At 48.7% G+C, this 26,022-nt stretch overlaps 2 long non-coding RNA genes across 2 annotated transcripts; one reads left to right on the plus strand and one right to left on the minus strand.

Annotated features, from left to right (window-relative positions):
• The first annotated feature begins 20,292 nt into the window (after positions 1–20,292).
• LOC136631627 (uncharacterized) lies at positions 20,293–21,673 on the plus strand. Its single transcript, XR_010793071.1, has 3 exons — positions 20,293–20,418; positions 20,622–20,682; positions 21,378–21,673. It is a non-coding gene; the product is annotated as an uncharacterized lncRNA (long non-coding RNA).
• Positions 21,674–24,156: 2,483 nt separating this feature from the next.
• On the minus strand, positions 24,157–25,788 carry LOC136631628 (uncharacterized). Its single transcript, XR_010793072.1, has 3 exons — positions 25,540–25,788; positions 25,163–25,336; positions 24,157–24,443 (listed from the first exon to the last, which is right to left on the minus strand). It is a non-coding gene; the product is annotated as an uncharacterized lncRNA (long non-coding RNA).
• Between the last annotated feature and the right edge of the window lie 234 nt (positions 25,789–26,022).

Genomic DNA, 26,022 nt, shown 5'->3' on the forward strand with positions numbered 1-26,022 from the left:
AAAACCCCAGGGCTGTCATGACAAAATGCCTATCAAGCCACCCCATGGGTCAGAATACAGTATGATGTAATGCTATAGCATTACATCATACTGCATAAGAGGTCTAAGCATCGCTAGTTGTAGTCCCCTAGGACGACTAAAAGAAAAAGTAAAAATAAGAACAATAAAGTTTTATCAATTATTAAAATAATAATAATAATAAAAGTTAAAAAAAAAACCTTTTGCCATATTTACAATAAAAAATATAAATAATAAAACAAAAATACATATTTGGTATCGCTGCGTCTGTAAAAGTCCGATCTCTGGTTTCTCTTTTCTCTTCTCCATTCTACTCGACTACCACCACCTAGCTCCACCCCCACTCTGCCTGTTACAAACTCCACTAACCAATCCCCACACTAGACAGGAAGGTAGAAGAGAGAGTTAGGAAACATTTCTGCCAACTCATGCAGCATTAGTGGGAAAACCCACTAGACATTACCCCTTAATGACCCAGACAAGGCCAATACACATAACATAACACAACAGCCATACACGTACATCCATATATACACATAGACACTCTACAGGAATTAGCTATGGCAGTGCTGTGGGACCCCAACTCTGGGTACTACAGTGGCATTCTGTCATTAATATGCCTCAATACGCACGCAGGTCTAAATAGTCTGTGGATGCATGGAGCGGCGGCTTTGTAGACAGACAGAATGGGAATGGCGAGAAAGGTAAGTATAAGAAAGGAATCCCCAGATTAGCATCACAAATCCTTAGAGCCCATTAATTTAACTTCTGGGGTGCGCAGGACATCACAGAATTCATTTAAAATACCCTGGAGTTTATTAAAAAGACACAGCTATAGTAATACATTTCGCACTTTTTGGCTGTCTGTGCAACAGATATAGAATCTACTGCTGTCATTTAGGGTGTACATTTTAGTAAATTTGATTGTCAATGGAAGGCCCCTCCAACAAACCCCACTCACCTTTCACAGAAAACCCTAAACTTTTCTTGTCAGTTTTGAAAAGTGGTGACAGGCTGAAAAATTGCAAATTTTATGGTGAGTACTAGAGACGAGCGAGCACGCTCGTCCGAGCTTGATGCTCGTTCGAGCATTAGAGTGCTCGAGATGCTCGTTACTCGAGATGAACACCACGCGGTACTCGAGTCAATTCCATTTCTTTCCCCGCATGTTTAGCGCCATTTTCTGGCCAATAGACATGCAGGGAAGGCATTACCACTTCCTCCTGTGACGTTCCAGCCCTATCCCACCCCACAGCAGTGAGTGGCTGGAGAGATCAAGTGATCGCGGAGTATTTAAAGCGGTCCCGCCCGCGGCTCGCCTCAGACACACACTGGGAGAGATTAGGGAAAGTGCTGCTGCTGATATAGGGAAAGTGTTAGTGTAGGATCCTGTCCTCAAGAACCCCAACGGTCCTTCTTAGGGCCATATCTGACCGTGTGCATTACTGTTGTGGCTGGCTGGGAGCAGTTTTGCACAATTTTTTTTTTCATATCGTGCAGGCCATTACAGGCTGTGCAGGCCATTACAGCTATAGCGTTGTCAGTCTGCAGTCTATTATACAGAGTATAGGGAAAGTGGTAGTGTAGGATCCTGTCTTCAAGAACCCCAACGGTCCTTCTTAGGGCTACATCTGACCGTGTGCATTTTACTGGGTGGCTACTGGGAGTTGTAGTGCTTGCATTTTAGTTGTACACAGCTAGGCCTGTTTGCAGCCTTCCGTAATAATTTTTTCTGGCTGGAGTGCACGTTAAAATACCGCTATCAGCGTGAAAGTGGACGCAAATAATTCAATACTTATTTATACCGTTCTGTGTCTGCAGTGAATTAGACCAACAGCGTACTGCCGCAGCCACTTCTACAGGGAAAGTGATATACACTATACAGCCTCTATCCTCTGTCCAAGAAAAACAAAAGCTCCTTCGTTGGGCTGCATCTGACCGTGTGCATTTTACTGGGTGGCTGCTGGGAGTTGCAGCTAGGCCTGTTTGCAGCCTTCCGTAATATTTTTTTCTGGCTGGAGTGCGCGTTAAAATACCGCTCTCAGCGTGAAAGTGGACGCAAATAATTCCATACTTATTTATGCTGGTCTGTGTCTGCAGTGAATTAGACGCACAGCGTAGGGCCAGAGCCACTTCTACCGGGAAAGTGATATACACTATACAGCCTCTGTCCTCTGTCCGAAAAAAACAAAAGCACCTTCTTAGGGCTACATCTGACTGTGTGCATTTTACTGGGTGGCTGCTGGGAGTTGTGGTGCTTCCATTATACTACTGCGCAGCTACGCCTGTTTGCAGCCTTCTGTAATTTTTTTTTTTCTGGCTGGAGTTTGCGTTAAAATACCGCTCTCAGCGTGAAAGTGGACGCAAATAATTCCATACTTATTTATACCGTTCTCTGTCTGCAGTGAATTAGACAGCGGTCTCACCGCCAAACAGTACTGTAATACTGTACTCAGCCGCTGTGCAGAGCGTCTCACAATACCATTTCCGTTGGTGGGGTTGAGATCGCCGCAGTTACCAGCACTATCCACTAGCTATACAGTCTTCTCCCACTTCACACAGCCTCTATAATCTACAAGTCTCTGCGAGCAGTAAATTACCCCTAGGTATCAGCGCAGTCACAGCATAGAGCCTCCGCTATCTAGAATTCTCTGTGTGCGGTGAATTAAGCCCCAGTTGTCAGTGCTATACCGTGGGGTAATTTATTTGGCCCCTGCTCTATCCGTAATCCGCCATGATAAGGAGTAGGGGTAAGGGTCGTGCCGTCCCAGTCCCAGCCCTACACCAGCACGTCTCCCGCAACATATATCGTGCCCTCACCAACACGGTTACTGGGAAGGTCCACTTAACCATGGACACGTGGACAAGTACTGGCGGGCAGGGCCACTATATCTCCCTGGCGGCACATTGGGTGAATTTGGTGGAGGCTGGGACCGAGTCAAAGCCTGGGATCGCTCACATCCTACCCACTCCCAGAATAGCGGGTCCTACCTCAGTGCTGGTATCTGAGGCGGTCTATGCCACCTCCTCTAAACCCTACCCCTCCTCCTCCTTCTACGCAACCTCTACCTCTCAATTAAGAAGTGTGAGCAGCACGTCGCCAGCAGTCGGTGTGGCGTGGCGCGGCAGCACAGCGGTGGGCAAGCGTCAGCAGGCCATGCTGAAACTACTCAGCTTAGGTGACAAGAGACACACGGCCCCCGAACTGTTGCAGGGTTTGACAGAGCAGACCGACCTTTGGCTTTCACAGCTGAGCCTTCAGCGGGGCATGGTCGTCTGTGACAACGGCCGTAACCTGGTGGTGGCTCTGCAGCTCGGCAGCCTCACACACGTGCCATGCCTGGCCCACGTCTTCAATCTGGTGGTTCAACGGTTTCTGAAAAACTACCCGCACTTGTCTGACCTGTCGGCAAGGTGCGCCGCGTCTGCGCACATTTCCGCAAGTTCACCACGGACGCTGCCACCCTGAGGACCCTGCAACATCAGTTTAATCTGCCAGAGCACCGACTGCTGTGCGACGTGCCCACATGGTGGAACTCTACGCTGCACATGTTGGCCAGGCTCTATGAGCAGCGTAGAGCAATAGTGGAATACCAACTCCAACATGGGCAGCGTAGTGGTAGTCAGGCTCCCCAATTCTTTACCGACGAGTGGACCTAGATGGCAGACATCTTCCTCGTAAACTTTGAGGAGTCTACCCAGATGGTGAGCGGCGATGCTGCAATCATTAGCATTACCATCCCGCTGCTATGCCTGCTGAGAAGTTCGCTGCAAGGCATAAAGGCCGACGCTTTGCGGTTGGAACAGGAGACGGGGGATGACAGTATGTCGCTTGACAGCCAGACCACCCTCATGTCTATATCTCAGCGCGATTTGGAGGAGGAGCAGGAGGAGGGGGAAGAGACAGCTGGGCACACTGCAGAGGGTGCCCATGCTGCTTGCCTCTCATCTGTTCAGCGTGTATTGGCTGTGGAGGAGGAGGATCCTGAAAGTCATCTTCCTAGTGAGAACAGCCATGTCTTGCGTACTGGCACCCTGGCACACATGGCTGACTTCATGTTAGGCTGCCTTTCTCGTGACCCCCGCGTTAGACGCATTCTGGCCAACACGGATTACTGTGTGTACACCCTTCTCGACCCACGGTACAAGGAGAACCTTTCCACTCTCAGAAAAGGGGAACGAGAGTGATGCAATACCACAGGGCCCTGGTGGACAAAGTGATGCTAAACTTTCCATCTGACAGCGCTAGTGGCAGAAGACGCAGTTCCGAGGGCCAAGCAGCAGGGGAGGTGCGGAGATCAGGCAGCATGTTCAGCGCAGTCAGGGGAACACTCTCCAAGGCCTTTGCCAGCTTTATGGCTCCCCAGCAAGACTGCGTCACCACTCCCCAGTCGAGGCTGAGTCGGAGGGAGCACTGTAAAAAGATGGTGAGGGAGTACATAGCCGATCGTACCACCGTACTCTTGTACCCCTGAAAATTAGTGTACTCTTGGTACACTAATATTTCTGGCCCTCGCCTATACTCTTAACTAACTAATTTTTCCGGCCTTCGCCTACAGTCATGGTACCCCAATTTTCACGGGTTCGCCTATACTCTTGCTACAGAAATTTTACTGGGGTCTGACTATACTTCTGCTACATAAATGTTACTGGGGTCTGCCTAAACTTCTGCTACAGAAATGTTACAGGGGTCTGCCTATACTTCTGCCACATAAATGTTACAGGGGCCTGCCTATACTCCTGCTACAGAAACGTTTCAGGGGTCTGCCTATACTTCTGCTACATAAGTGTTACTGGGGTCTGCCTATACTTCTGCCACATAAATGTTACAGAGGTCTGCCTATACTTCTGCCACATAAATGTTACAGGGCTCTGCCTATACTTCTGCCACATAAATGTTACAGGGGTCTGCCTATACTTCTGCTACAGAAATGTTACAGGGGTCTGTCTATACTGTTACTACATAAATGTTACTGGGGTCTGCCTATACTTCTGCTGCAGAAATGTTACTGGGGTCTGTCTATACTTCAGCTACAGAAATGTTACAGGGGTCTGTCTATACTTCAGCTACAGAAATGTTACTGGGGTCTGCCTATACTTCTGCCACATAAATGTTACAGGGGTCTGCCTATACTTCTGCTACAGAAATGTTACAGGGGTCTGTCTATACTGTTACTACATAAATGTTACTGGGGTCTGCCTGTACTTTTGCTACAGAAATGTTACTGGGGTCTGCATATACTTCTGCCACATAAATGTTATAGGGGTCTGCCTATACTTCTGCTACAGAAATGTTACATGGGTCTGCCTATACTTTTGCCACATAAATGTTACAGGGGTCTGCCTATACTTCTGCTACAGAAATGTTACTGGGGTCAGTCTATACTGTTACTACAGAAATGTTACAGCTGTCTGCGTATTGTCCTGCTACAGAAATGTTACAGGGGTCAGCATATACTTCTGCCACATAAATGTTACAGGGGTCTGCCTATACTTCTGCTACAGAAATGTTACTGGGGTCTGCCTATACTGCTACAGAAATGTTACAGGGGTCAGCCTATACTTGTGCCACGTAAATGTTACAGGGGTCTGTCTATACTTCTGCTACAGAAATGTTACTGGGGTCTGCTTATACCTTTGCTACAGGAATATTACAGGGGTCTGTCAATACTATGGGTGCACTAAGTCTTCCCATCGCGGTGTTCTACCTATCTGGCACTAATACACTGACTGACTAGGGCATGAATTGTGGGCCAAGGCCAACATGTATTTTCTCTCGTGTTACCACAGTTATCCGCGGTCCTGGTTTGGGCCAAACAAGAGGAGCGATACTGCACAAATCAGACATTCACAGCTGCACTAGCATCGAAGTCTGCTCTATGCCCACGATTGCTGAGGGTTTGTGCAGAGGCCTATGTCCTCGGCGCAGTAAAAGTCTGCCATGTTTGGGCACTCTGATTTCTTCATGGTTCCTGTCTTGGGTTGCCTAGGACCCACTTATGCTGTGGGTGCACACAGACTTCCCATTGCAGTGTTTTACCTATCTGGCCCAAACAAAATCACTCACTGACTAGGGCATGAATTGTGGGCCAAGGCCAACATGTCTTTTCTCTCGCGTTACCACAGTCACCGGGGCACTGCTTTGGGCCAAACAAGAGGAGCGATACTGCACAAATGGGACGTTCACAGCTGCGCTAGCATCGGAGTCTGCTCTATGCCCACGATTGCTGAGGGTTTGTGCTGAGGCCTATGTCCTCGGCGCAGTGAAAGTCTACCATGTTTGGGCACTCTGATTTCTTCATGGTTCATGTCTTGGGTTGCCAAGGACTCACCTATGCTGTGGGTGCACACAGACTTCCCATAGTGGTGTTTTACCTGTCTGGCACAAAGTCACTGACTGACTTGGGAAGGGTGCAGAGTGCAGATGGCTTTCCCCTTGCGTTGGCGATGAGGTATCCGGCCCCCAAACAGAATGAGTAGTGTGTGGACACATGGAGTCCCCATTGCTATGTCACTCGCAGCACCTTGGGCCACACAAGGTGTTTGCTGGGACCGAGCCTGACCCTGGGCCCGCTCACATACTTCCCACACAGAGTATTGCTGCATTGTGGAGATGTGTAGAAGTGCTGGGCTGGCAGCGGACTCCCCTTTATGCCCATGTTTGTGGCTGCTGACAATTTTGAGGTGGCACGGGATTGGAATGATGATCGTACGTCAATTTATCATCGATTCTCAACAGCATTGTGGGCTATCGCCCCGCTCCTTTCACAGAGGGTCGCTGCCTGGCCCTGCCAACCCTCTGGAGTGTGTGACTCTGGTTCCTCCTCATCGCACTTAGAAATAGACATGAGGGTGGTGTAGCTATGAAGCGAGCGTTTGGCATGAGGGCAGCTGAAGGCTGGGCAGGAAAACTTTTGTGTGCGCTGTGGACGCAGGGTCGTGTAGGGGGTTGGGCAGCATGTAACCCAGGAGAAGAGGCAGCGGTGTCACCCACAGGCAGTGATTTCCTTGGTTGCAGGTAGTGTGGTGCTTAGCTAAGGTGTGCCTTGCTAATGAGGGTTTGTCGGAAGTAAAAATTGTTAGGTGGGGGCAGACTCTAGCCCCTATTGTGGTTTAATAGTGGGACCAGGGAGCCTGAGATGCAGCCATGCATGCTGCCCCTGCCCTTCCCTATCCGTTTCTGTGGTGTTTCCATGACTTTCAGATGTTTTCCAGTTTCACAAGTGAAGACCTACGCGGAGCATCAGTAATATACAAAAATGCTTGGGTCGCCCATTGACTTCAATGGGTTTCGTTACTCGAAACGACCTCTCGAGCATCCCGAAAAGTTCGACTCGAGTAACGAGCACCCGAGCATTTTGGTGCTCGCTCATCTCTAGTGAGTACCAAAGTTTATGACTTTTGCACCACAAAACTGATAAAGATGGCTTGATAAATCCCCTAGGTGGTTCAGGTTTATGACTTGCTGTAGTTATATAACCCCAGCGTCTCTGTCTGCTGTGTATTTATGATGTTTTTTTCATTAACTTGTATGGTCAATAGTAATGGCCTAAGATTGGCTCTTCCTGGAAGTTTGTGACGCCTCCTATAACTGATTAGTGTTGTTAATACCCTTATTATAAAACAGGTGACACTTCATATTAGCACATAAGAGATGAGGGTCTTACCTAAGATCCGAGCACAGGGTGTAGAAATAGCGGATCTCCAGGAAAGAGAAAACTCCTAGTGCAAAAGCAGGAAGTAACCTCTACAAGATATTTTCACTTTTGGTTTCCTGTGCTTTTAACCCTATATTGCACAAGTGACAGTTTATTTCTTATAGATGTCAGGCTGCTCTCTCTCTCACAGACTCATTACTTCCCCTTCACGTCTCCCATCCTCCCCATAAAAATCAATGCTTAGTCTAAAGTCCCTTTAACACAGGCTGATCAGCCAAATGAATGTTAGGAATCAGGAAGGAGAGAGCAAATTCTTTTCTATCTGTAAAATAAGTGTTATTTGCACACAAATTCTTGCTCAGGTTATAACAGGACTCATGATGATCTTGTATTAAAGTGGAGATATATTGTCATGTTCTGAAATCTGTGCAGTAGTCATTGATCTGCTGGGCAGTCTTGAACATATCAGTGGGAAAGCATTGCAAGAGGTAATTTTGACATTCACCCTCACTTGAGAAAAGGAGCGGTTTGACCATAGGCTCTACATGAAGAAATCCTCATAGGCTGATCAGTTCATGGGCCGGTCTGGATGGGCAGAGCTGGCCAGTGGGCTCACTGCAGTTGTATTAGGGTTCACGCAGGGCCCCGCTCTCCAGTGGGGAGGGAACAGATTGAGACAACAAGAAGGGGGAAAGACAGTATTATTTAAACGGCCAGAAACCTTCTCCAGGAATTAGACCAGCAGGTAGAGTGTCCCCTCACCTGTTATGAAGACCTTCTGTTTTTTTTGTTTTTTTTTCTAGGCGCAGTATGAGTGCAACAGAATTTCCGTTTCTTCTAGGTGATAGATAGCACTTGCAATAACAATAAACAGATTAAAAGAAGTGGGCGAACAAATGTAAGGTGGGGAGGGAACAACAAGGGGATTGGGGCTCTATTTAATAATCCAATATTAGATTCATGTGATAAATGCATTGAATTAAAAAGATATATTAAGTAGTAGGTAAGAGTAGATGTATGGTGGGAACTATTTGTTCCAGTGGGAGAGCCAATCAGACCATGTTTTGAGGTACTGATCCATTTTTCCTTCTTGGGAATATCTTTTTTTTTTCACGACTGCTTAGTCTACAGATTTCGTGGTGCCATTCTTGAATACTTGGGGGGGGGGGGGGGGGGGGATTGTATCTTTCCAGTGTCTAGGAATTAAGATTTTAGCTGTGTCTAAAAGGAATGGGAGCAGTGTGTTTCTTTCTCTCGTTTCGGTCAGGGGTACTATGTTGAGTACAATAAGTTTTGGTGTATTACTTCATCTTTAATGATATGATTTAATATCCTCTGTATTTCACGCCAGAACAGGTGTACAGTGCGGCGACCCGAGCGGAAGGCCCACCGTGATAGGGAAGACTACGGGGTAACCAGGATGGATGTCACGGGTGGCTCTGCGATCTCTCCCGCCAGCGGCATCAGTATGGCCTAACTCAGGCGAGAGTTCAGTGAGCAATGAATGGAGCATCCAGATTTATGATGCCCTGACTTCTTGCACAGACGTCATGTGATGCCAACATCTCTTCTAGACCTCTGTTCACGCGGCACAAAAATAAAGAGTCCACAGTCCAACAGTAAGCTTTTAAGAAAAAACAGGAGATGCACGGCTGCACTTTACTCATACATTTCCAGCTTTGTTGTTCTCAATAGTAACTTGCGATAACCGCTTTGTAGAAATATCACTTTTTTCTTGATATGACTTCTCCTTGATTCACACGCTTACTAGGAGGCACTCATCCCTCTGAATTCCAGATGTCCTCAGTCCCAGTTATCTGACAGATCATCTGTGGGGTTACACTCCTGATATGGTTAAGACATTCGTTCAAGTCTCTCTCTTTTAGACTCATCCCATCACTCTTTCTCCTCTTTTTGAATAGCTGGAGAACCATTACTGTACTCCTCCGCCTCTTGCTGGAAGTCCTCCTCCTCCGACTACATTCTCTTAACTCCTTCTCTCTCTTTCTCCCTTCTTCTACTAACTCCACCCCCAAACTACCCAACACATAAGAAGAAAAGAAGTCAAAATTCTTTTTATTTAATTTCACACTATTGCGCATGGTAAAAAAAAGCAGAAAGATAGGTCCTGCACGTGCGAGACAGATAGGGCAAGGCCTATTTTTTCTCGCATGTGGTCTTATCGCGCGCGAATCCCGCTAGTAAAACTAAACCATTGAAATCAATGGTCTCGTTTTGTCACTTTTTGTGGCCGTGACTTTCACACGCAAGAAAAAATTGGCCCTGCCCTACTTGCCACGCACATAGTATTTCTACGTGCGAAATAACATGGGCAGTACCCCTCTTATGTTTTTTTTTTACTGCGTGTAATGGTGTGAAATTTGAACTGTCAAAACCTATAAGGATTTTAACTGGTTCATGAGCGAATACACTCTGTAGCGGCGAGCATTTTTGCGCATGAGCCGCCTGTTTAACCCCCTAGAGCTCCGCTGTTCCGTCACACGTGGGGCAGCGAGGTGGAGTTACTCTGCTGACTGTTTCCAAATGTAAAATGCCAAATTTAATGAAAAAAAGAAAAATAAGAGGAAATAGAAAGAAATGCAGGAAAAAAAATGTTGCAATACTATTCATTTTTCTCTGTTGATTAAAATCAGAAAGCAGTTTTTTCCACCCCACCAAGTACATTTTATTAGGTTTTTCAAAACATTATTTAATACGTAAAATGGTGTCACTGGAAAACTCATTCCGCAAACAATGAGCCTCATACAGCAAGTAATACAAAAGTTGTGGATCTCGGAAGGCGTGAAATCAAAATGTTGCTGCAAAACAGATCGTTGGGAAGCAGTTAAGGTAACAGCGGCTGCAGTGATGTATTCTGTCTATGGGGTGTTTCTGGGGTGCAGTAACCACTCATAATAAGTTGCACAGTTTGGGGCATCCAGATTATGCAGGGCAATATTTTACTTAGGACATATAGAGCTTGTTCTTCTTATTTCTCAGACATTACACATTAAGGGCTCTTACTCACTTGCGTTTTTTTTAAGGCGACGATATCGCTACGTTTTTTTAACATGATTATCAATGGGACTTTCTTGCGTTAAAAATGCATTGCACAAAAATCACAAAGCACCAACTTGCGATGCGTTTTTAACATTAGAAAGTCCCATTGACAATCGCATTAAAAAAGCGCAGCGATATCGCAGCATTAAAAACCACACGTGGGTAAGAGCCCTAATGCAGATGCTGTTTTGTTTGCTGCTCATTATCTTTACTATTCAGCCCGGTAAGCACTGGCGTAACTATAGAGGATGCAGGGGATGCTGTTGCACCCGGGCCCAGGAGCCTTAGGGGGCCCATAAGACCTCTCTTCTCCATATAGGGAGCCCAGGACTATGAATAAAGCATTATAGTTGGGGGCCCTGTTACAGGTTTTGCATTGGGGCCCAGGAACTTCAAGTTACACCTCTGCAGGTAAGTATGCTGCTTTTCTTCTTATGAGTGTACAGAATTAGATGTCTTACATCATATTCTCTGAATTTTATGGAAACTAGTTTGTAAGAAGGTCACTTCTAGCCGTGGCCCTTAACCTCAGAGCCACACTAAAGGATGCTGCAGTAATAGAAGCAGACATGTGCAATCAACTTCAGTCCACAGAAGACACAAGGCATTGTGGTTACAGGCACACTGTGTATAAGCTTTGATGGTTTCAGAGTCTTTATAAGGCATATAACTTGACAGTTACAGTTTCTTAACAGGGTGCTTTGCAGTTGCACTCTCAGGGCACATAGCTTTACTATTACAGTCTCTTTTCAGGGCACACAGCTTTATGGTTATAGTCTCTTTTCAGGGCACACAGCTTTATGGTTACAGTCTCTTTTTAGGGGCACACAGCTTTATGGTTACAGTCTCTTTACAGGGCACACTGCTTTATGGTTACAGTCTCTTTTCAGGGCACACTGCTTTATGGTTACAGTCTCTTTTCAGGGCACACAGCTTTATGGTTGCAGTCTCTTTTTGGGGCACACAACTTTATGGTTACAGTCTATGTTACCTCACAGGGTACTCACTTGAACAGAACACAGTTCAACAGGTTACACCCAGCAATCTCTGGTCACTCAGCACCTTCTCCAGGGCTTGATTAGCCCTCAGTGCAAACTTCCCAGGTAACTGTGAAGAACTCCCCCAATATCCAGGAACAATTCAGGTAGCGGTTTTTCCTTCAGCTAGCTTTTGTAACAAGGCCATGCTTGGCACGAGTCAAGAGGTGGGCTGGCAGGTTGTCAATTACAGGATCCATGACTATGCTTGTCACTAACTGCGCTCAGCTTTCTTTATCACAGATCAGATTGTATGACTCTTGCTCTCTCCAATCAGTCTCAGGTAACCTAAAGACATACCACTGACACTTCCTACACTCCACACTGCTACTACATTACAGTTCACCATGAGGTGCATGAATCAGCCATGATTATAGACTTGTACTCCGCCCTTGACAGAGCCTATAAGGTGCCATACTCCAGCATCTATAACTGTGAACCAGATCAATAACATGTATAATAACATAACTAAATGTCCACCGCGGCACCAGTAAATAAAGCGTGATTATATCGCAGCATGGTAAGCAGTGCAACATTAAAGAGATTGTCCGAGTTATGTAAAGTGTATCTTAACGGGTCTCCTGTAGTGTAAAATAACAAAGCAGCATACTCACTCCGCTCGTCCCACGCTGGCGGCTCAAAATCTCTGCTGTGCTGTTTACTTACAAGCTGCAGTTATCCTGTGACGTCCCGTAAACCTGCTGCTGCAGCCAGTAACCGTGCTGTCTTTGGGTGTAGCAGCTTGTTCGAAGATGGCACAGACTGACTGCAGGCTGTAAAGAAGATGTCAGCAGGGAGACCTGGAGCCGCCAGCAGGGGGATGAGCAGGGAGAGGTGAGTATGAGCTGCTTTGTTAGTTTATACCACAGGGGACCCATTGAGATACCTTTAACATCAATTAGACATCCCCTTTAAGCTTCCTCCCAACCATGCACACCCCTATACCTCCTTCTACAGTTATGGTGTCACAGGGCTTTTCTTTATCTCAAAATCAACTACACCAATTTGATAGAGACATAGATCATACACAGGTCCTACCCTTCAGATCCATAACCAACAGTAATACTGACAAATAGAATATTAAAGGGGTTGTCCAGATGTAAACTATTAATGGTCGATCATTAGAATAGGCCATCAATAGTTGATTGGTGGGAGTTTTCCCCCCGGCTTCTTTGCCGATCAGCTGTTTTCTTGATCAGTGTTTTCCTACACTGAGCTGATTTCTGCAGAAAGCAGGCAGCTCCATTCCTACTGTGGTGGCCAGGCTTGCTATTACACACAAAGTTCAATGCCTGCAATACCAAGCCTGACCACTGGGGTGGGAATAGAGCTGTCTGTTTCTTGCAGAAATCAGATCACTATGCAAGTGTATTTGCCTAATGAACAGCTGATCAGCAAGGGTCCCATGCAGCAGACCCCTACTGACCTACTAATGATGGCTAATCTTATACACAGGCCACCATCGGCTTACAATTGGACAACCCCTTTAATGATCATCCTGCTCCTATTAATCCAGTACAATTACACTGTATCAGGTGACATCTGTGGTCAACCCTGTGGATTTGAAAATGTATCTGGAGCTGAAGGAGGAGACATCATCCTACACGTCCGTCAGATAGAGATCAGATTAATCAACTGGATTACATTACTAGACAGATATTTTATTGTCACAACTGCATCTGGAAGTTCTATTGATGGTCAGAGAGTGAGGAAGCCGTAAATAGGAAGACTAAGGAGTGACGATGATGGATCCTTACACATCTCTAATCTATCACTCCAAGATATGGGGACCAATAGAGCAAATATGTGACTACAAGTGGAAGAGACTTGTGTTCTTTATAATCTCATTGTGTATGGTAGGTTGTATTTTCTTCTTTCCTATCTACACAAATGATAAATGTTTTTCCTTCTATCACTTTCTTCACCGTTATGTTTTCTCTTGACCTCGGCACAAACATGACGCCTCTGCACATCTCGCCCAGTACACGTCCTGATATTACTCTTAAGTCCTCACTAAACCGCTCCTTCACGGATTCCCATCTACCTCTAGGAGTCAGTTGCAAAAAATGGTCTTAGTTGTCTTCATACTGCAGTATTCATGTTATTAGGAGGAGAATATAACTTGTCACTTATATGTCTGTTATACAGAGAGATTATCAGCCGGATACATCAACATCACCCACAGCATCACCAGGAATGGCACTTGCTCATTGAGTCTCTTGTGCACCGTGGACAGACGAGATGTACTGATAACATGGAGTACTGTACAAAGCAGTGATATCAATGTGACCCAAAGAGTCCTGTATGTGCCCCCCAGTGACATGAGCCTCACCTATACCTGCACCGCACGTAACCCTGTCAGTACTGTCACCAGGACTGTGATCCCCAGGGAATACTGCCTGACAAGTATCAGTAACGGTATGTACTTACTGGGCAGCTATTGTGGGGATTTGCAGCATAGGCCTCAGATGAGACCCCATTCTCCACGAGAAGCTAGCATCAGGAAGCTGCTTGAAAAAAATAAGAGCAGTGTGAACTGCAGAAGCGACCGACCATTATACTAGGGGATGGCAAGGGGTCAGATGGCTTGAAAGCCCAAAGTAAAAGGGCTGCAGATGATGGTGACGGAGACCGCTATCAAAGGGCCCTGATGACCAGGGGCCAAACGGGATGACAAGCCAAGAACAAGCAGCATGGAAGAAGAGGGAGGCCTCCCTTCAGGTGGAATTCAGTCACCATCATGTAATCAGTCACTGGGCTTCTGAGCTCCGCTCCTTATCACATAATGGTGACATCATCACAGGTCCTAAAATATCTCCTGGTTCTCATCCTACCTATCTGACCGCTTATTCAGTGTCTCCTTTGCTGGTTATACCTCTCCTCCTCTTTCCCTTGCTGTTGAGGTCCCCCAGTGCTCAGTCCTCAGCCCCCTCCTTTTCTCCATCTACACAGCCCCTATTGGACAAACCATCAGGAGTTTTGGCATCCAATACCACCTCTATGCTGAGGAGTTAGAGTGGCTAAGGTGTCGGAGACAACTATGCAACCCTTAAATAAGGGTGTAGGAGGACCTCATTATAATGGTACAGGGCTTATTAAGATATAAGAATTTTGCCCAAGTATAATACCACGCTACAAAAAAATATGAGTCGTCCAGAGATCTTTCCAGAGACAGACAGTTTGTAGTTTACATTGAGGTTATTAAATCTATCTCAATCCTAAATTGAAATTCACCAGTCTCTTCTCATCTCATTCAAGGCTGACCCCAATCGAATACTCCACTCATAATAGGGTAGTAAACTAGCTTAAAGTGCTCAGACTGGCTATGTCGCCCTCAAGGAGAATAGATAATCCCCACTATAATACAACACTTGCTATGATATTAGACTAGCTATAGTAAGACCAACTGGCTAAATAATCCTAGTGAAAGAGAAGATAGATACAGATAGTCCCCGACTTGCGAACATTCGATTTACGAATTTCACAAGATGCGAACTATCTGTTCTGCACAGTATGATGTAATGCTATGGCATTACATCATACTGTGCAGGGACCGGGCAGGCTTCTATCAAGCCTGATAGAAGCCTGACCGGTCAGATCGCGGGACACTGTGCGGTTGCTAGGCAGCCGGGGGCCTTCTGAAAGGCCCTAGGGCTGTCTATGCAGAGCGCCATCAAGCCATGCGCTTGATGGGCACTCTGCATAGGCAGCCCTGGGGCCTTTCAGGAGGCCCCCGGCTGCCTAGCAACCGCACAGCGTCCCGCGATCTCATCGTGGGACGCTGTACAGGCCCCCTGAACGTCGGGTGCAGGCTGTTTCTTACAGCGGGCACCTGGCGGCAGCAGTTCTGACGAGCTGCGCCGCTCGTCGGAACTGTTAACACTTTAAATACCGCTGTCAGAGCAGTATTTAAAGTGTTAACAATGCCAACTTGCAGTAACTGAATCTTTCTTTTTCAGCTGCAAAAGTGGAAGCTTCACGGATCAGTTCATCTGGATAGCCCCTTTGTTGGAACCTTACTGATAGTTTCGCACCTTCAATAATGAAGTCCTCCTCCGAAGAACAATTTCTGCGAACCCTTAAAAATTGGCCCTTAGGAATTCCTTTACGAAATGGATAAGGATGATAACTATCCCAGGACAAAAAGGAGTTCTTAGCTGTTTTCTTACGAAAAATTGTGGTGGACAAAGTACCATTGTCTTTTTTAGCGATTTTAAGGTCCATAGAAGATTGATCGCACTGGTGGGTCAGTCAATTTTAAATTGAGATTGTTTAGATTTAATCTATTTGCAAAGGCTCTGAATGACTCCTGGGAGCCGGTCCATAAGATAAAAATATCGTCAATGAACCGGGCCCAAAGAAGGATGTTTTTAGTGCAGGTCAGATTTGCTTCAGTGAAGACATGACGTTCCTCCCACCAGCCCAGGAACAGGTTGGCATATGATGAGGCACATCGGGTCCCCATCGCCGTGCCCCTGAGCTTGTGAAAGTATTGGCCATGATACAAGAAGTAATTATGGGTCAGAATGAACGTTAACAATTCCTTCACGAAGTCGTTATGATCGTTAAATTGAGACCCTCTTTGTCAAAGGAAGTGGTCTACAGCCTCCAGTCCTAAATTGTGAGGTATGGAACTGTACAAGGTTTCAACATCCATGGTGTCCAGTAGTACATTGAAATCAACATGGATACCCTCAGTCTGTCGCAGCATGTCTAAGGTGTCTTCAACGTGAGATGGAAGGGCCAAGACGAAGGGTCTGAGGACCTGCTCAATGTAAATGCTGGCGTTCTGACTAAAGTTTTCAATTCCAGATACAAATGGATGCCTGCGTAGCGAATTCAGTCCCTTGTGGACTTTGGGAAGTATGTAAAAAGTTGCGATCATCGGATGTTTGGGGACTAAAAACTCCAGAGCAGCAGGCCCGACCAATTTTGATGCAAAGGCCCTATTGGCAATGCTGGGTCTGACATTAGTCTACTGTAAGTATCTCTGTCCTGCAATAGCGTCATGCAGGCCTCGATGTAATTCAGACCTCTCATTCTCACCTTCAAGACTTCTCTAGAGCAGCACCGATCCTCTGGAACGCATTACCAAAGGCTACCCGAGCAATCCAGGACAAAACTTCAGGCGTGCTCTAAAAACGCACCTCTTCAGGGAGGCATACCGTATTCCCTAAATAAACCCCTCTGTACTCTGCCTGATAACATGCTCCCTGACCTACTGACTGCAATCCTTGCCAGCCACCATGAACTGCCCCTGCAGTCATACCGATTCTGCCGTCACACGGCTAAATGTCCGACCATTGTCTGTGTGTATAGCATCCCTCACTCTCCACCTCACCATACTGCGCACATCTCCAGCCCTTTACCTTCTGTATCACCCCATTACTTGTAGTATGTAAGCTCGTTGGAGCAGGACCCGCACCCCTATTGTTTCCATCAGCTGATTACTATGTAACCGCGGTTCTGTAATATTTGTATTGTCTTTCTGTATCCCCCCTGTCTATGTAAGCGCTGCGGAATATGTTGGCGCTATACAAATAAAGTTTATTATTATGTAGAGCCTAACACCAGCCGTGTGCTTACAGGACCTGTGATGAGGTCACCGTCATGTGATCAGTCACCTGGGCTCTGACCTCTGCCCCTGATCACATGACAAGGATGTAATCACAGGTCCTTCATTTCATTAAAAACCTGCAGGGCTGGACGCATATTAACACATTCTGCCGCAGTTCTACAGCGCGGCCGATTCAGCCAATCAACTGGCTGGAATCGGCATCACGTGACTCAGCGGCGTGCCCGCGCATTGCCGTGCACGATGAGCTGTGCCCGCGCGTCACGTGGGCTGTGACGTCACCGAGCCTTGCATTTGCCCGCGGATTTTGAACAGTATTGATCTACGGAGGAAGCAAGCTGATGGTTGGAGCCTTTTCCCCAATTTACAAGATGGGAGAGTAAGATTTGTGCTCTACGTGTGGTGAGTACCCACCTGAGATTTGTGCGCTGTGCGCTACGTGTGGAGACGCGGTTACCTGAGATTTGTGCGCTACGCTGTGCGCTACGTGTGGAGACGCGGTCACCTGAGATTTGTGCGCTGTGCGCTGCTACGTGTGGAGACGCGGTTACCTGAGATTAATGCGCCGTGCGCTACGCTGTGCGCTACGTGTGGAGACGCGGTCACCTGAGATTTGTGCGCTATGCTGTGCGCTACGTGTGGAGACGCCGTCACCTGAGATTTGTGCGCTGTGCGCTGCTAGGTGTGGAGACACGGTCACCTGAGATTTGTGCGCTACGCTGTGCGCTACGTGTGGAGACGCGGTCACCTGAGATTTGTGCGCTGTGCGCTATGCTGTGCGCTACGTGTGGAGACGCGGTCACCTGAGATTTGTGCGCTATGCTGTGCACTACGTGTGGAGACGCGGTCACCTGAGATTTGTGCGCTGTGCGCTGCTACGTGTGGAGACGCGGTCACCTGAGATTTGTGCGCTGTGCGCTATGCTGTGCGCTACGTGTGGAGACGCGGTCACCTGAGATTTGTGCGCTATGCTGTGCGCTACGTGTGGAGACGCGGTCACCTGAGATTTGTGCGCTGTGCGCTACGTGTGGAGACGCGGTTACCTGAGATTAACGCGCCGTGCGCTACGCTGTGCGCTACGTGTGGAGACGTGGTCACCTGAGATTTGTGCGCTGTGCGCTGCTACGTGTGGAGACGCGGTCACCTGAGATTTGTGCGCTGTGCGCTATGCTGTGCGCTACGTGTGGAGACGCGGTCACCTGAGATTTGTGCGCTATGCTGTGCGCTACGTGTGGAGACGCGGTCACCTGAGATTTGTGCGCTGTGCGCTGCTAGGTGTGGAGACACGGTCACCTGAGATTTGTGCGCTACGCTGTGCGCTACGTGTGGAGACGCGGTCACCTGAGATTTGTGCGCTGTGCGCTATGCTGTGCGCTACGTGTGGAGACGCGGTCACCTGAGATTTGTGCGCTATGCTGTGCACTACGTGTGGAGACGCGGTCACCTGAGATTTGTGCGCTGTGCGCTGCTACGTGTGGAGACGCGGTCACCTGAGATTTGTGCGCTGTGCGCTATGCTGTGCGCTACGTGTGGAGATGCGGTCACCTGAGATTTGTGCGCTATGCTGTGCGCTACGTGTGGAGACGCGGTCACCTGAGATTTGTGCGCTGTGCGCTACGTGTGGAGACGCGGTTACCTGAGATTAACGCGCCGTGCGCTACGCTGTGCGCTACGTGTGGAGACGTGGTCACCTGAGATTTGTGCGCTGTGCGCTGCTACGTGTGGAGACGCGGTCACCTGAGATTTGTGCGCTGTGCGCTATGCTGTGCGCTACGTGTGGAGACGCAGTCACCTGAGATTTGTGCGCTATGCTGTGCGCTACGTGTGGAGACGCGGTCACCTGAGATTTGTGCGCTATGCTGTGCGCTACGTGTGGAGACGCGGTCACCTGAGATTTGTGCGCTGTGCGCTGCTACGTGTGGAGACGCGGTCACCTGAGATTTGTGCGCTGTGCGCTATGCTGTGTGCTACGTGTGGAGACGCGGTCACCTGAGATTTGTGCGCTGTGCGCTGCTACGTGTGGAGACGCCGTCACCTGAGATTTGTGCGCTGTGCGCTACGCTGTGCGCTACGTGTGGAGACGCGGTCACCTGAGATTTGTGCGCTGTGCGCTATGCTGTGCGCTACGTGTGGAGACGCGGTCACCTGAGATTTGTGCGCTGCTATGTGTGGAGACGCGGTCACCTGAGATTTGTGCGCTGTGCGCTACGTGTGGAGACGCGGTCACCTGAGATTTGTGCGCTGTGCGCTATGCTGTGCGCTACGTGTGGAGACGCGGTCACCTGAGATTTGTGCGCTGTGTGCTGCTACGTGTGGAGACGCGGCCACCTGAGATTTGTGCGCTGTGCGCTGCTACGTGTGGAGACGCGGTTACCTGAGATTAATGCGCCGTGCGCTACGCTGTGCGCTACGTGTGGAGACGCGGTCACCTGAGATTTGTGCGCTATGCTGTGCGCTACGTGTGGAGACGCCGTCACCTGAGATTTGTGCGCTGCTACGTGTGGAGACGCGGTCACCTGAGATTTGTGCGCTGCTACGTGTGGAGACGCGGCCACCTGAGATTTGTACGCTGTGCGCTACGTGTGGAGACGCGGTCACCTGAGATTTGTGCGCTATGCTGTGCGCTACGTGTGGAGACGCGGTCACCTGAGATTTGTGCGCTATGCTGTGTGCTACGTGTGGAGACGCGGTCACCTGAGATTTGTGCGCTGTGCGCTGCTACGTGTGGAGACGCGGTCACCTGAGATTTGTGCGCTGTGCGCTACGTGTGGAGACGCGGTCACCTGAGATTTGTGCGCTGTGCGCTGCTACGTGTGGAGACGCGGTCACCTGAGATTTGTGCGCTGTGCGATACGTGTGGAGACGCGGTCACCTGAGATTTGTGCGCTGTGCGCTATGTGTGGAGACGCGGTCACCTGCGATTTGCGCGACGCCATCTGACGCAACCTGTCTTTTTTTGCAGATTTGTGCGCCTTATTGCAAAATTACGTGTGGAGAGGATCCTGACGTTTGGACGCGTTTCGAGAAGAATTTCGCTTCGCTCGGACACCATCTGACATCACTCAGCGAGGTAAGCTGCTGCATCTGCCCAAATTTTCATCGCGTGCATCTGCTCATATGCGCATACTTGGCGCATATTTGCAGGTGTTCGCTTGCATCTGCTGATATGCGCATACTTGGCGCATATTTGCCGGTTTTCTCCTGCATCACCTGATATGTGCATATTTGCTGGTTTTTGCTTGCATGTGGTGATATGCTCTCCGTTTTCCACAGGACGACTCGTGTGGAGAGGAATTTCGCTTCGCTCGGACACCACCTGACGTCACTCGGCGAGGTAAGCTGCTGCATCTGCCAAATTTTTCATTGTTTGCATCTGCTCATATGTACATGCATGCCTGTATGCGTACAGGCATGCATGCCTGTGTGCGTGCCTGTGTGCGTACATGCGTACATGCGTGCGTGCCTGCGTGCGTACATGCATGCGTGCCTGCGTGCGTACATGCATGCGTGCCTGCGTGCGTACATGCCTGCGTGCATGCGTACATGCCTGTATGCGTACGTGCCTGTATGCGTGCGTGCGTGCCTGTATGCGTACGTGCGTGCGTGCCTGTATGCGTACATGCGTGCGTGCCTGTATGCGTACGTGCCTGTATGCGTGCGTGCCTGTATGCGTGCATGTATGTATGTATGTATACATGCATGTATGCTCACCCACTTACTCAGCCACCCCCTCTCTCTCACACACACACTTGCTGTGTTAAATTCGTCTTATTGGCCGAAAAAGACATTCCATTAGATTTGAGCATTTAATTCCTTTTTTTAGCACACGTACCGGTTCCATCCCAATACTGCACCTAATCTGCACTAACTGAACAAACCTTCGGAGAAACATACCAATTGTCCAAATACGATGTCTTTATCTATTAAAGTAGGAGTGAAGAAAAGCAGGGACAGTGCAAGAACTAGGAAAACCCACGGAATTAAGCCAATTGCAGGCAGGGTTATTTTTTTTTTTCTTCCTCGTTATAGGTCAGCTGATACGTTTTGGTCAGAATCTTGCACTGTGCTAACCGTTTCCGGTGCTCGCAACCACAGAGTTGAATCACCAGAGAGCCAGAAGTTCCCAGATGTTGGCTCCGGAGGACGCTTAAAAGCTGGAAATGGCCCATCACCTGCTATGGAAATACATCATCAGGATCTGATGGAGCAGTACGATGCATGTGATGCTGCTCACTGTCCCTCGTTAGTCGGTTCACAGTTTATACACTAAGCTATTTATCCCCTTAGAGAACAAGCCTGTTTGCGCCTTAATGACAGACCGAAAATTTGGAACTTTACATGTGTCACTTGACATATCATAAGTCCGTAAAGGTTTTGCATATCCAAGTGACTGACGTTTTTTTCTTCCCCTTGTTGTACTTCTGTTAGGTAGTAAAAAAGGACTGTTAAAAGTTGTGTATATTTATTAAAATTGCTACTTTGCACAATTTTGAATTTTCATTTTTTCACATTGTCAAATGTCATATATAAAATAAGTGCAAACATACTGTACAAATCTCTGCTCACATATAGATTTCCATCTGTTCACTTTATTCTGGATGCACGGTTTAAAACTTTTGTAAATTTATTTTTTCCATTTAGGAGACGTACAAATTTAACATTACTTTTCAGAATTTTGAGGAACACTTAGTTTTCCTCCACCAATCCAAGTTTGCAAAGGCTGCTAGGTGTCATAATTAAGGATGAGCGAGTACACTCGCTAAGGCACTACTCGTTCGAGTAATGTGCCTTAGACGAGTATCTCCCTGCTGGTCCATAAAGATTCGGGGACCGCTGCAGCTGACAGGTGAGTCGCAGGGGAGAGGAAGATCTCCCCTCCGTTCCTCCCCGCTCTCCCCCGCGGCGGCCCCCGAATCTTTAAGGACGAGCAGGGAGATACTCGTTTAAGGCACATTACTCGAACGAGTAGTGCCTTACCGAGTATACTCGCTCATCCTTAGTCATAATGATAGATACCCTTACAAATTACCACATTTTAAAAACTGCACCCCTTAATGTATTCTCTGAGAGGGTCAGGAGTATTTTGACCCCACATTTATTTTTAGGAATTAATGCAATTTAGGAGACCAAATAATATTTAATTTTTAGAAAACATGTCCTTTTCAAGACCTTTTTTTTCTATATTGCGCATCAAAAGGAGGATTGAACCTCCGAAATGGATACCCCTGTTTTGTCTCGTGTTCACAAGTATACACAGTGTGGCCCTTATGTTATGTCTGTATGCACAACTGGGCCCAAAAAGAAAGAAGTAGTCAGTGGCTTTCTGAACAGACTGTTACAATCGTGTGAGCAGATAAAGCAGAGGGCCCACACGATTGTGACCAAAGGAGTGGTAGTCTAGTAGTATACACGCACACAGGGAACACAGGAGAGTCACACAGTATCCAGGCAACCAAGCCTGTGCTACAGGGAGGATGACAGTGGCCCTACCTAAGCGGGGACATCAGCCGAGTAAGAGGGCGGCCCAGCGATCTTAAGAACTGGGCCCTAGCAGATCCGAGGAGCCACACCACAGAACAGGAGTCATACACATGCCACATAACAGACACCGCCAACTGCATCAGGAGCAGGACAGGGCACACCGCCAACTGCATCAGGAGCAGGACAGGGCACACCGCCAACTGCATCAGGAGCAGGACAGGGCACACCGCCAACTGCATCAGGAGCAGGACAGGGCACACCGCCAACTGCATCAGGAGCAGGACAGGGCACACCGCCAACTGCATCAGGAGCAGGACAGGACACACCGCCAACTGCATCAGGAGCAGGACAGGGCGCACCGCCAACTGCATCAGGAGCAGGACAGGGCGCACCGCCAACTGCATCAGGAGCAGGACAGGGCGCACCGCCAACTGCATCAGGAGCAGGACAGGGCGCACCGCCAACTGCATCAGGAGCAGGACAGGGCGCACCGCCAACTGCATCAGGAGCAGGACAGGGCGCACCGCCAACTGCATCAGGAGCAGGACAGGGCGCACCGCCAACTGCATCAGGAGCAGGACAGGGCGCACCGCCAACTGCATCAAGAGCAGGACAGGGCGCACCGCCAACTGCATCAGGAGCAGGACAGGGCGCACCGCCAACTGCATCAGGAGCAGGACAGGGCGCACCGCCAACTGCATCAGGAGCAGGACAGGGCGCACCGCCAACTGCATCAGGAGCAGGACAGGGCGCACCGCCAACTGCATCAGGAGCAGGACAGGGCGCACCGCCAACTGCATCAGGAGCAGGACAGGGCGCACCGCCAACTGCATCAGGAGCAGGACAGGGCGCACCGCCAACTGCATCAGGAGCAGGACAGGGCGCACCGCCAACTGCATCAGGAGCAGGACAGGGCGCACCGCCAACTGCATCAGGAGCAGGACAGGGCGCACCGCCAACTGCATCAGGAGCAGGACAGGGCGCACCGCCAACTGCATCAGGAGCAGGACAGGGCGCACCGCCAACTGCATCAGGAGCAGGACAGGGCGCACCGCCAACTGCATCAAGAGCAGGACAGGGCACACCGCCAACTGCATCAGGAGCAGGACAGGGCACACCGCCAACTGCATCAGGAGCAGGACAGGGCACACCGCCAACTGCATCAGGAGCAGGACAGGGCACACCGCCAACTGCATCAGGAGCAGGACAGGGCACACCGCCAACTGCATCAGGAGCAGGACAGGGCACACCGCCAACTGCATCAGGAGCAGGACAGGGCACACCACCAACTGCAACGTATAGTGAAAACCAGACAGACTCCACCCAATTCAGATTTTATACTTTATTGCTAGTGTGGATGTTACACCAAGGTTCATTCCGTGATATAGACAAAAGGCCGCTGTGTTCATGGGTCTTTTCTGTTTACTGCATCGCAGTAAAATATTGCGCAGTTTTTCAGGATCCTCCGTCATAATTCTTTTAAAGAAAAAGCGTATCTAAAAAAAGAGAGTCACTGGGAAAAAAACAGTTCATAAAAAGAAGGGTTTCAAGATTGCTGAACGTCGAGGGTCTCTTCACTGTCTGCCAGCCTTCCCGTTCTCAAGGACGTCAGATCTGCAGGAAATGACGAGAAATCAGCAGGTTAACAGTCACATCCCACCAGTATTACTGATTCCTAGATACGCTCAACCCACTTACAATGACCACTACTCCCCCAACCTGGACAGAAGAATTAGACATACATACATACATACAGGCAGGCACGCATGTATACACAGGCATGCACGCCCGCATGTATACATGCACGCACGCATGTATACACGCATACATGCATGCATGCACGTATACACGCACGTATGCATGCACGTATACACGCATGCATGCACGTATACACGCATGCATGCACGCACGCACGTATACACACATGCATGCACGCATGCACGTATACACGCATGCATGCACGCACGCACGTATACACACATGCATGCACGCATGCACGTATACACACATGCATGCACACATGCATACATGCACGTACGTATACACGCACACATGCACGCACGTATACACACACGCATGCACGCACGTATACACGCACGCATGCATACATACACACATACACACCTGCATGCATGCACACACACGCATGCATTACGTACACATGCATACATACGCGCATGCATTACGTTCACACGCATGCACACATACACATGCATGCACACATACACGCCTGCACACATACATGCACACATACACGCCTGCACACATACACGCCTGCATGTACATATGAGCAGATGCAAGCAATGAAAAATTTGGCAGATGCAGCCGCTTACCTCGCCGAGTGACGTCAGGTGGTGTCCGAGCGAAGCGAAATTCCTCTCCAGAAGAGTCGTCCTCTCCAAAAGGCGGGGGGCAAATGTGAGATCAGCACCTAAAACGCCAATCTCCGGTTCCGTACGTTGTACAAAACGTAGCCAAATGTCAGGTTACTCTCCACACGAGTCGTCCTGTGGAAAACGGAGAGCATATCACCACATGCAAGCAAAAACCAGAAAATATGCACATATCAGGTGATGCAGGAGAAAACCGGCAAATATGCGCCAAATATGCGCATATCAGCAGATGCAAGCGAACACCTGCAAATATGCGCCAAATATGCGCATATGAGCAGATGCACGCGATGAAAATTTGGGCAGATGCAGCAGCTTACCTCGCTGAGTGATGTCAGATGGTGTCCGAGCGAAGCGAAATTCTTCTCGAAACGCGTCCAAACGTCAGGATCCTCTCCACACGTAATTTTGCAATAAGGCGCACAAATCTGCAAAAAAAGACAGGTTGCGCCAGGTGGCGTCGCGCAAATCTCAGGTGACGTACTCACCACACGTAGCGCACAAATCTTGGGTGTTGTCTCCACACGTAGCGCACAGCGCACAAATCTCAGGTGACCACGTCTCCACACGTAGCGCACGGCGCACAAATCTCAGGTGATCGCGTCTCCACACGTAGCGCACGGCGGACAAATCTCAGGTGACTGCGTCTCCACACGTAGCGCACATCTCAGGTGACACCGTCTCCACACGTAGCGCACAGCGCATTAATCTCAGGTAACCGCGTCTCCACACGTAGCAGCGCACAAATCTCAGGTGACCACGTTTCCACACGTAGCGCACAGCGCACAAATCTCAGGTGACCG

This window comes from Eleutherodactylus coqui, chromosome 6, assembly GCF_035609145.1.
Source record: "Eleutherodactylus coqui strain aEleCoq1 chromosome 6, aEleCoq1.hap1, whole genome shotgun sequence".
In the NCBI taxonomy this organism is placed as follows: domain Eukaryota; kingdom Metazoa; phylum Chordata; class Amphibia; order Anura; family Eleutherodactylidae; genus Eleutherodactylus; species Eleutherodactylus coqui.